The sequence below is a fragment of the Aristolochia californica genome, unplaced genomic scaffold, assembly GCF_029961685.1.
Source record: "Aristolochia californica isolate CCGP_79_NKW_82.1479 unplaced genomic scaffold, dmAriCali1.0.hap1 SCAF_6, whole genome shotgun sequence".
In the NCBI taxonomy this organism is placed as follows: Eukaryota; Viridiplantae; Streptophyta; class Magnoliopsida; order Piperales; family Aristolochiaceae; genus Aristolochia; species Aristolochia californica.
The window spans coordinates 28,907,367-28,919,020 of NW_027182257.1; positions in this window are offsets into that span (position 1 = coordinate 28,907,367).

Below are 11,654 nucleotides of genomic sequence, written 5' to 3' on the forward strand. Positions count from 1 at the left end.
ATATATTTGACTCTAGCTTGGAATAAAGCAGTCTAGATTCAATCCCTCATGAGTTAGGCAACTTCAAATAGATTGGCGCCTACTTGGCTTTCCAAAGGACAACTTCCTTAATTCATATTTTCTTGCTTCATTTTATGTAAAAAACAATCTTCTATTCTTGATTTCTGGTGAAGATTTAGGCAAGAAAATGTAGCCAACTCATGGCTTTGAATCAAACAAGGTCTGGCCTTCCCATTTTTTAAAAACACTTTGCACAACACTTACCACGAAAAATAGCCTTCTTCTTTCAACTTTCCCTTCCCTTTTTTTTTTCAAAACTGATCAAACTTGGCATGAGAGATGAGCATATCTCTGTAATACTCATATGAGGGAAAATATCTCAAAAAAATCTCCAAAAAAAAGGTCACAAAACCGAGTACAGTTTCAATTCTTCATACAACTCGCTTAATAGAGAAGCTTATCATAGAAGCTAAGTAATATGATTTTCGAAATCCAATGAATAAAAAACCACTCATAATAGACTCAAGAAAATTTTTCTTCATCATAAAATATTTTTCCCATGAAATAATAACTCTTCATGTAAAAAATCTCTACATAAATCAATTTTTAGCTAAGAACTTGTAAATTGACAAAAACGGCCTTGGCAAACTTCTTCCAATCCAAGATGCATAAATCTCAATACTTTCATATAATGAAGAGAGTAATAAAATAATCTCCGAACCATCTTCTTGAGGTAATAAAACCAAGGGCATGAATTCATAATAACAAGAATGAAAAACAAACTATCTCAACAAGTTTCAATCTTGCTTCACAAAAAGCCTTCTATGAGTAGCTTTCATCGTAACATCTTAGAGCATCCTTTTAACGTAGGGATACTAAATTCAATGCTATAATACCAAGATCATGAATTCATAATAACAAGAATGAAAAAAACAACTTATCTCAACAAGTTTCAATCTTAGTTCACAAAGAGCTTTCTATGAGTAGCTTTCATCGTAACTTCTTAGAGCATCCTTTTGACGTGGGGATCCTAAATTCAATACTCTAATACCATGTTGAATTTAGGGCACTATGCTTGAAACCTTAAGCAAGATGAGAGAGTGAGAAGAGAAGGGAGAGAGAAGAGAAAAAAATAGCAAAGAGAGAGAACTCAGGTAGAGAGGAGAGAAGAGAAAAAGGGAGAAGAGAGACTTTAGGCTAGGAGAGAGATTCTTCCACAAAATTGAGAAGAGAGCTTCATTGATGGCTTCAACCAAGACCTTTATTTATACTATTTCCATTACATATTTAGGGAAAGTTCTCAATCAATTAGGATCCCTAATTACATCAATCATGATTAACTAAACTACATCAATCAAAAGAAGATCAATCAATTACATTAATCAAGAAAGATTTCCAAATCTACCACCTCATGTGATGAGGATTCCACCTCATGTGACGACTCATCTTGATACCTCGTGTGGTGATTGTTAGAAGATGGGCTCAAGCCCACACATCCAAGGAAGAAAGCCCACACATCCAAGAGGTGGCATATAAAAAAATAAGAAGACTTCTCATAAAGATGGCTTGAAGATGTAATTACTCGACTATTTATGTCTCTTCTCTTGTAATATTGTAGCCAGAAGGGCATTGAAAAAACTATAAATAGAGGCCCTTGGCTAAAAGGTAGAGTAGTAAGTTCTCTCCACTCTTCTCAAATTCGTCCAAACTCTCCTCTCCCTTCTCTTGGAAGACGATCTCTAAATTATCTCTCGTTTCTCTCTTCTTCTCTTTGTTAAGTTGTGGAGCCTAATCAACGCCCTATGCTGAGTCATTACATGGATCGTGCTTGTTTTTCCATTCTTTCATGATTATTATTATTGCTCTCTATAGTTTAGAATTAGGGCATCTAATTCCAAACAAGTGGAATCAGAGCTTTGGTTCGTGATTGAGAGCAATGGTTGTGGAGAAGGATCGTCACTTGGAATCAACAAGTTGGATGGTATGGATTTTGAGTTTTGGAGGATGCAGATTGAAGATTATCTATACAGTAAAAAGCTGCACACACCATTTCTGGATATGAAACCAGAAGGTATGAAAGATGATGAGTGGGATCTCCTCGATAGAAAGGTGTAGGGAGTAGTCCGGTTAACACTGTCAAAGAACGTGTCTCACAACGTGGCATCGAAGAAAACCACGGTGGTGATGATAAAGATTTTGTCTGACATGTATGAGAATCCTTCTACAAATAATATGGTACATCTCATAAAAAGCCTCTTCAATTGAAAGATGACCAAAAATACATTAGTGGCATCGCATTTGAATGAGTTTAGCACCAATTTAAATCAATTTACCTCCCTTAAAATTAAATTTGATGATGAGGTTCATGCTTTAATTCATATGGCATCTCTGCCAAATTGTTGGGAGCCTATGAGGGTTGTGATCAGCAACTTTGTTGGCAATGGGAAGTTGATTTTCAATAATGTTCAGGATACCATTCTTGTAGAGGAAGTTCATAAAAAGGACTCTGGAGAATTGTCAACATCTAATCCTGCCCTAAGTGTTGATACTAGGGGCACAAACTTCGAGAGAAATTCCAACATGGGCAATGGTAGAGGGAAATTATGGAATGGAAGAAGCAAGTCCAAATTCGAAAGGAATGTGGAGTCCTGGAATTGTGGCAAGTCTGGTCACATAGCAAAGAACAACAGAGCATCGAAGAAGGATGAAAAGAAAAATGATACTGCAAATGCGGTGACTGAAGAAGTATAAGATGTTTTACTCTTGTCAGTTGATAGCCCTATCAACTCTTGGGTGTTAGATTTAGGATCTTCTTTTTTACACCACCGCACATCGTGAGATCATGGAGAATTATGTTATTGGAGATCACGGGAAGGTGTATCTTGTTGATGGAAAACCTTTGGATATTGTCAGTATGTTAGGAACTAAACACCTTAATTCCAAACTAACGAGAACAATAATAATAATCGCGTAAGAAATGAAAAGCAAGCATGAAAATAAAGAACAAGATTTATACAGGTTTGCCTCAAGGTGAGACTATGTCCTATCTTCCACCGCTGCAGTAATCCACTATGAAGATGAAATAGTTTACAAGAGAAATCTCACACTTACAGGTGTTTCTCTCTAACCTCTCAGGCTGCAACTCGAGATGCTCCTCAGATTAAGATGATTAAAACCATAATAGTAGTACCCCTAAATTATAAAGAGAAAATTAGGCGACCGTGATACAAGAGTAAAATTCTCAAATTGCTCTTAATGAAAATAGTCAATATATCGTGGATTGGATGGGGGCACCGCCCCCCTTCCAACCTCCCACGACGACCTTACCGCAAAGGTCGATCAGTGACCAACTCAACGTAAGGCATTAATTAGGTTCTACAACTTAACAGTCGGTATTGGTAATGTCAGTTTAAGGATGTCAAACGGGTTAGTATGGAAAATTCACAAGGTGAGACATGTACCAAAACTGATGTGTAATCTGATTTCAGTAGGGCAACTTGATAATGAATGTCCTAATGTGACTTTTAATGGTGTTGGCGAGAAAATCACTAGGGGACCCATGGTTGTTGCATGAGGAGTTAAAATTGGAACTCTTTACATCACTTCCAATTACAGAGACATAGTTGTAGTTGTGATGCCATTACTGATTCTGAATTGTGGCATTATAGGCTCGATCACATGATTGAGAAGGGAATGAAAGTGCTTCAGTCCAAAAGGAAGCTACTAGGGTTGAAAATAGTAAACAACAATTTGTGTGAAGGGTGTATTTTCGGTAAGCAAAAAATGGTTAGCTTTTCTAAGGCTGGAAAGGAGCAAATGACAGCAAAATTGGAGTTGGTTCATACAGATGTGTGGGGACCTTCAACTATTAATTCCCTTGGTGTTTCTAACTACTATGTAAAATTTATTGATGATCCAACCAGAAAGGTATGGGTTTATTTCCTCAAAAAGAAATTTGTTGCCTTTGATACCTTCAAGAGATGGAGAGCAATGGTGAGAATGAGACAGATTTGAAGATGAAGTGTTTGCAGTAGGATAATGGGGGAAAGTACATAGATGATAATTTCTAGCGGTACTTTGTTGATAATGGAATCAAAATGAAGAAGACTATTCCTGGAAAACCTCAACAAAATGGCGTGGCTGACAGGATGAACAAAACTTTGAATGAGCATGTTAGGAGCATGAGATTACATGTTGGATTGCCAAAGATGTTCTGGTCTAAGGCTATTAGCACCACTACCTATTTGATCAACACAGGTCCCTTAACACCATTGGATTACAAAATACCAGAATAGGTCTAGAGAGGCAAAGAGGTAAATCTTTATTTCTTGATAGTTTTTTTTAGTGTTTCATATATTCATATTGATTATACTGTTATAAATAAACTTGATACTAAATCTAAGATATTTTTAATTATTGGCTATGGTAGTACCGAGTTTGGTTATCGCTTCTAGGATGACCAAAGTAGTAAGGTTATCAAGAGCAAAGGCGTGATCTTCAATGAAGGTGTCGTGTATAAAGACTAGTTGTGAACAAAATCTGAGAGCACAAGTGATGAAGCCAAGAAGTCTGAAGTGATTCAGTTGAGAGATCTTCCAATTATTGAAAAGGAAAATATTGCTCAGGAAGACCAGGAAAGCATACCCCCATAAGTAAATCAGGACATTCCTGTGACTATACTCAGGAGATCTGCCAAAACTAGCAAACCACCATAGAGGTACTCCCCTGCACTGAATTATATTTTATTGACTGATAAAGGTGAACCAAAGAATTATGAGGAAGTCGTACAAATTGATGAATCAACCAAGTGGGAGCTCGCTAGAAAGGACGAGATGGATTCACTATTATCCAATCAGACATGGCAGCTAACTGAGTTACCAAAAGGGAAGATGATAAGCCCTATTTCCATGGATCAGCCACCAGACAATCTCTTCCTGGTTCTAGTGTTGAAGACGATGAAGGAAGGGTTGTAGTTCTCTTTGAACGTTAACTAGCTGCTGGTGAGTTCCGAGAAAAGAGAGAACAAAGGTGAGTGTAATGCTAGCGAGTTCAGTGAAGGAAATGAGTAACTGCATGAAGAGGATGGAGCGTCAAAGGAGAACCTGATTTCTAATTTACCTACTGGAATTAACCTACTAAAATTTCTTCCCTTCATTCATTTCATTTCACGCCCTTATAAGAGCAGGACGTCCCTTACACAGCCAACGCAAACGCCATAGAGTTTAAGGAAAATTACATCAAATGCCACTAAATAGGAAATCGAAAAATTACATAAGTCACCCTCTATGTCGATCTGCTACACTAGATGCTATGGAGTCCATAATATCACCCCCCTCCTGGAAAAAGAGTTTGTCCTAAAGCTCAAAGTGGTGATAGACAGCATGGAAGGCTATAACGGTTCCCATGAGGAACTATGAGTACTGTTTGCAGCAGTGCCGTAGTGGGCAGTTCTGGTTGCAGCAGTGCCACAGCAGCAGCACTGAAACTCTGGGCAGACGCCTGTCCCACTATAATATGTTTCTCGTCAACAGCCAGAAAAATCATGCCCCACAGCATAACACGCAAATGCTGGTCAAGAGAAGCTTCATCCGTGAGAGATGCGCTATCTGCTAACAACGTCGCAGAAGCGAGGGGAGGAAGACCAGCTTTAGCAAGGACAACCCCTCTACCACCGATGATTGGGTCAAAGTCAGAATTTCCTAAATGGGGCTCAGCTGCATTAGATGTGTGAGGTTGGAGGTGCTGCTGGGGTGCTCTGATCTGTACTGTGATAGCAGCAGCAATGGGACATATCTGCACCCTCTTGGGCTCACGAGCGCGACTAATGGGGTATGCAGGCAGCACAGAAATTAACGGTGTTGCTGTCCCAGTCTGGCTCGAATGAGGTACTTCCTGCAGGGGAGTATCTGTGGTGTGCACCACAGCAGAGTATTGTGCTGAAGAGTTTACTGCTGCGAGTACTCCCAAAATTGTCAGCACTGGTCGCAGCAGTGGCACTGTTGGCAGCACTGTTGCTGGCCGTATCAACACAGTGTCATACACGTCCGTTGGGCATTGGATGGAGCTGGAACAAAAGGGAGAACTGCTAGTCTTCCAATAAACACGGCTATGGTGCTGGCCTAAAGAGAGACATATCAGTGTTCTGGTGGTCAACATGTTTGCAAAGATCTGAATAGCAGTAATCACTGCAGCCTGTCCTTGATGCCCATGAGCTATAGAGGCAACCTGGGAGACATTGACATGTTCTACATTTTGTAGGGACAGCGCATCTTCAGGACTTCGAACCGGTGTTAATTTTTTCTGTGGAGTCCCTTGCTGCATTGCCTCCACAGCAGAAAATTGAAAAATTGGAAATGGCTCTCCGGCCCACCCCAAGAATGCTACAGCAGTAGAAAGGTGAAAGTGTTGAACCCAGTGCTACAAAGTCACAGCAGCAGCAAAGTCCAGACCAATCTATGAACTTGAGCCCCAGTCCTCTGCCACTTCTCGCACATACGTTGGATGACACATGGAGCTTCTTCTGTTCATTGTTCAACCAACCCCATATAAGTAGCAGCAAGTGGTGAATGCCCAGCCTTCAACATCTCCAGGCAAAACCGAATCACCTCTTCTTGCTGCTGCCCGTGACACAAGCCTTGAACAAAAACAGTATTGCTGAAAGCATTGGAAGATACAGCAAATTTCTTTAGTTGCCTGAAAACCCCTTTTTCATTAGCAAATGTTAGTGCAAGGCGGTAGCCGTCCGCGCAAAGGTCATGTCGTATGGCAACGACCTTGGGTAGGAGCCCCATGGCTGTCGTGGGGCGGAAATTTATATCTGCATCTGAAATAAGGACAGATGCATAGCCCAGAGCAAGCCTGACGTGAACATTGGTGGCAGCGCCTGGCCAATAGGAACTAGCAGCATCATGGACAGGGTTGTAAACATTGCTAGTGTTATACCGCTTCCATGAAGGTTTTCAGCCAACAAGGTGGGAATTGCATACTGCTCTAGATCTGCGTTAGCATAGTCCCTCAACCATTTTACTTCCTCATAATTGTCTGGTAGCCTCCTTACACGTCCAGCTAGATAATAGGCAGGTAGGAGGGTGGTATAGGTCCCCAGATCAGGAGGGGCATTTAAGATCTGCAGTTGATTGTGGCTATGCAGTGTTTAGGGCAAAAGAGGTCCATGGGCAATAGCTGTAGTAGCAGTTAATTTTGTTTTCGTGGCTTCTAGTTGAAGCCTGCCCATGTAAATAGAGAGCGAAATTGCCTTTGCATCTCCCATCTCAATTGGCATGATGGCAACCCTGCACCCAACTCTTGGCTGAATACTTCTGAGCATCCCTCCAAATATCGCCCAAGCACCAAGAGCAGTCCAGAGCAGATCCTTTGTAGTCCATCCTCCTGTGAGAACGAAGCCAGGACAAGACTGCCCACTTTGAGTGTCCCCTATCTGAAAAGCAAAAGAAGACACATCGGGTTGAAGACCACTTGCTGTCACCCCTCTGAAAATTTCTGGTTCAGCTATGGGGTCATCTTGTTGTTCATATGCAAGGAGCATATAGTTCCATGGTATCAGGTCGTTGCGTGCCCTGTGAACACATACTGGGTAGGCCTCTGCTGCCCAAGCCAACGTTGCACCAATATGAATCAATGCATTGTACAGAAAAGTTTCAGATGCAAAACCACGATGGGCAGTACGTGTTTCTGGAAGAAACAGGTCTGTGGAGTGGAAAGCCTGCAAGTTGGGATACCATTGCATCATAAAAACAGAGAACCTAGGGTTCCCAGAAGAAATACTCAGTGCTGGCATTATCTCAAACACCTTCACTGTAGATTGGAGAAACTGAGGGAATTTGATAAACTGAGCGGGCGTGGCAATCCCGTCCCTTCCAAACCCATTCAAATTTCGGTAACGGTAGAGCAATTCGGATGAGAGCTCTCTGGATTGGCACTTCATCTCTTCGGCGGTACCTCCCTTGAAGCCATAACGTGTGGTACCTATGGTATGATTCTGCAAATAATCAGAATGGGCGGAATGAACATTGTGGCCGTGAGGAGCCTGTCCTCCCGAGAATAGAACGACCCTGTGACATTTCCGTTCCTCTTTGTAGGCTGCTGGAAGAAGAGAGCTCGTTCCCAAGAGGTTGCAGTCTATCGGAAGAAAGGAGGTTGTGCCTAAGTAGGTTTGTCGTTCGGAGGGTGAGAGGGGGAGTGAGAGGGAGAGACGGACCTGGTCCCGATGGCGAGCAGCAGCCATATGGGGCGTTGCCACTGGGATTTTTTCCGAGACATAGTCAGGTTGGGAAGGTTTCGTCTTGTGGTTTATGGCGTGGACAGGCTCTGCTGTTGGACGCAGAGGGACCACTTCGGTGGAGAATCTGGAGCACAGTCTCCTGAATTTGGTTCATCTGGGCCTGGAAAGCTGCCACGGTGGCTTGCTGAGCAGCCTGAAAAGCTTGTATTGCATCAATGGCAGTACGCAGATCAGAGGAAGAGGAAGGTGGTCCTATCTGATACCACATTGATAAGCCCCATTTCCATGGATCAGCCACCAGACAATCTCTTCCTGGTTCTAGTGTTGAAGACGATGAAGGAAGGGTTGTAGTTCTCTTTGCACGTCAACTAGCTGCTAGTAAGTTCAGAGAGAAGAGAGAACAGAGGTGTGTGCAATGCTGGTGAGTTCAGTGAAGGAGATGAGTAACTGCGTGACGTGAAGAGAATGGAGTGTCAAAGGGGAACCTGATTCCTAATTTACCTACTGGAATTAACCTACTGAAATTTCTTCCCTTCATTCATTTCATTTAACGCCCTTCTAAGACCAGGACGTCCCTTCCACAGCCAACGCAAATGCCATAGAGTTTAAGGAAAATTACATCAAATGCCACTAAGTAGGAAATCAAAAAATTACATAAGTCACCCTCTACATCTATCTGCTACACTAGATGCTACGGAGTCCATAACAGAATAAGGTCTTGCAAAATAAATGGGTGTACCGAATAAAAGACGAACATGATGGCAGCAAGTAGTACAAGGCTAAACTGGTGGTAAAAGGCTTTCAGCAAAAGGAAGGCATTGACTACACTGAGATTTTCTCTCTAGTAGTGAAATTGACTGCTATTAGAACAGTGCTTGGACTAGTGGCAAATGAAGACTTGCACTTAGAATAGTTAGATGTAAAGACAACCTTTCTTCATGGTGATTTGGAGGAAGAAATTTACATGATGCAACCACTTGGTTTCAAAGAACAAGAAAAGGAGAAATAGTGTGCAAACTGCAAAAGAGCTTGTATGGTCTTAAACAAGCTCCAAGACTATGGTATAAGAAGTTTGACATCTTTATGAGTAGTAATGGTTTCTTGAGGTGTCAGGCAGATCATTGTTGTTATGTGAAGAAGCTTGATAACTCCTATATCTTTCTACTGCTATATGTTGATGACATGTTGATAGCAAGTGCTTGCAAATAGGAAATGAAAAAGTTGAAAAGGGAGTTGTCCAAGAAGTTTGCAATGAAAGATTTGGGTGCTGCAAAACAAATCATTGGGATGAGGATTACTAGGGACATTGATATCTTGAAACTGTCATAAGAAGAATATGGGAAGAAGGTGTCGAGCAGGTTCAACATGAACGATGCAAAACCAATGAGTACTCCTTTTGCTAGTCACTTTAGGATATCCAAGGAGCAGTCACCTTCTACAAAGCAGGAGCGAGCCAACATGGCCAATGTGCCTTATGCTTCATCTATTGATAGTCTCATGTATGCCATGGTGTGCACTAGACCAAACATAGCTCATGCAGTGGGAGTTGTGAGTAGATATATGAGTAATCCATGTAAGCTACATTGGGAAACATTGAAATAGATTCTCATGTATTTGAGAGGCACTGCAGACTCAACCTAATGTTTCAAAAAGTCAGACTTGAGATTACATGATTATGTAGTTGCTGACATGGCTAGAGACATTGATGGCGGGAAGAGTACCCCTGGATATGTATACACATTGGGTGGTACAACAGTTAGTTGGGTCTCTACGTTATAGAAGATAGTTGTTCTTGCCACTATTGAGGCAGAATATGTTGTTGTGACCAAAGCTAGCAAATAGATAGTACGGTTGCAGTCTTTCTGGGAAAAATTAGGTCTCAAACATGGGAAGAATGTGTTGTATTGTGACAGTCAGAATGCTATTCGTTTAGTAAAGAATCCCATTTATCATGCCAGAACAAATAACATACAGGTGTGTTATCACTTCATTAGATCGGCTCGAGAGGATAGAGTCTTAGCACTTGAGAAGATTCAAGGAAGTCAGAATCCAGCAGATATGTCCAAAAAGACTATTACGATTGAGAAATTGTAAGTTGTGTGCAACTTCAGTTGGACTTCTCTCAGAGGATTGAAAAATTGTTGTCGTTGTAGAGGAGATATTGATGGTGGATTTTTCTCCAAGTGGGAGATTGTTAAGTTTTGGAGCCTAATTAAGTTCCCACACTGAGTCAGTACATGGCTCGACCTACGTGGTAAGGTCGTCATGGGGGTTGGAAGGGGGCAGGATATATTAATTATTGTTTCATTAAGGACAGTTTAGGAATTTTACTCTTTATTGTGATTGCCATAATTTTCTCCTTATAATTGAGAGGCACCATTATTAGGGTTTAATCATTACCGAGAAGAAGTTGGAGCTGTAGCCCAAGAGTGGTTAGAGAAAACACTTGTAAGTATGTGTAATTTCTCTTATAAACTATTTCATCTATAGTGGATTACTACAGCGTCAGAAGATAGGACGAAGTCTCACCTTTAGGCGAACCTGTATAAATCTTGTTATTTTTTGTGCTTGTTTTTCCTTTCTTCCATAATTATTATTATTGTTCTCGTTAGTTTTGAATTAAGATGTCTAATTCCTAGCACTCTTCTTCTTCTCTTTCTTCATCTTCTTCTCTCTCTCTTTGGATCGAGATCATTATGAAGGAATCCTAGATTCTACATGGTATCAGAGCTAAGGATTTAGGATTCCCACATTTAAGTGATGCTTAAGTACCTTCCAACCCCCACGACGACCTTACATGGAAGGTCAATCCTTAATCGTGGTTTCCCTAATAGTGGTGCCCCTCAATTATAAAAAGAAAATTAGGGCAACCATGATACAAAAATAAAATTCCCAAACTGCCCTTAATGAAACAACAGTTAATATATCATGGACCAGGTGGAGTCTCTGCCCCCACACCTCTGAGAGGGAGGCGGTAACCCCCCATGGTGACCTTACCACGAAGGTTGATCCACGTACCGACTCAGCGTAGGGCATTGATTAGGCTTAACAGTAAATGGGTTTTTTCCGTCTAACATAATCCGGATGGGTCTGTTGCTCACCTTAATGCCCACCTCGTCTCTAAAGGGTACACTCAATTTTATGAAGTGGATTATAAGGATACCTTCTCTCCTATTGCCAAGTTAAATTCGGTACGTATCCTATTATCGCTTGCCGCTAACTCTTCATGGCCAGTCTATCAACTCGATGTCAAAAATACTTTCTTAAATGGTGATATATGCGAGGAAATTTATATGATTTAACCACCAGGTTATGTGGTTGACGGGGAGTCCGTATGCCACTTAAATAAGTCCTTATATGGGCTTAATCAGTCCCCTCGGGCCTAGTTTGATAAATTTAGCCAAGCAATACT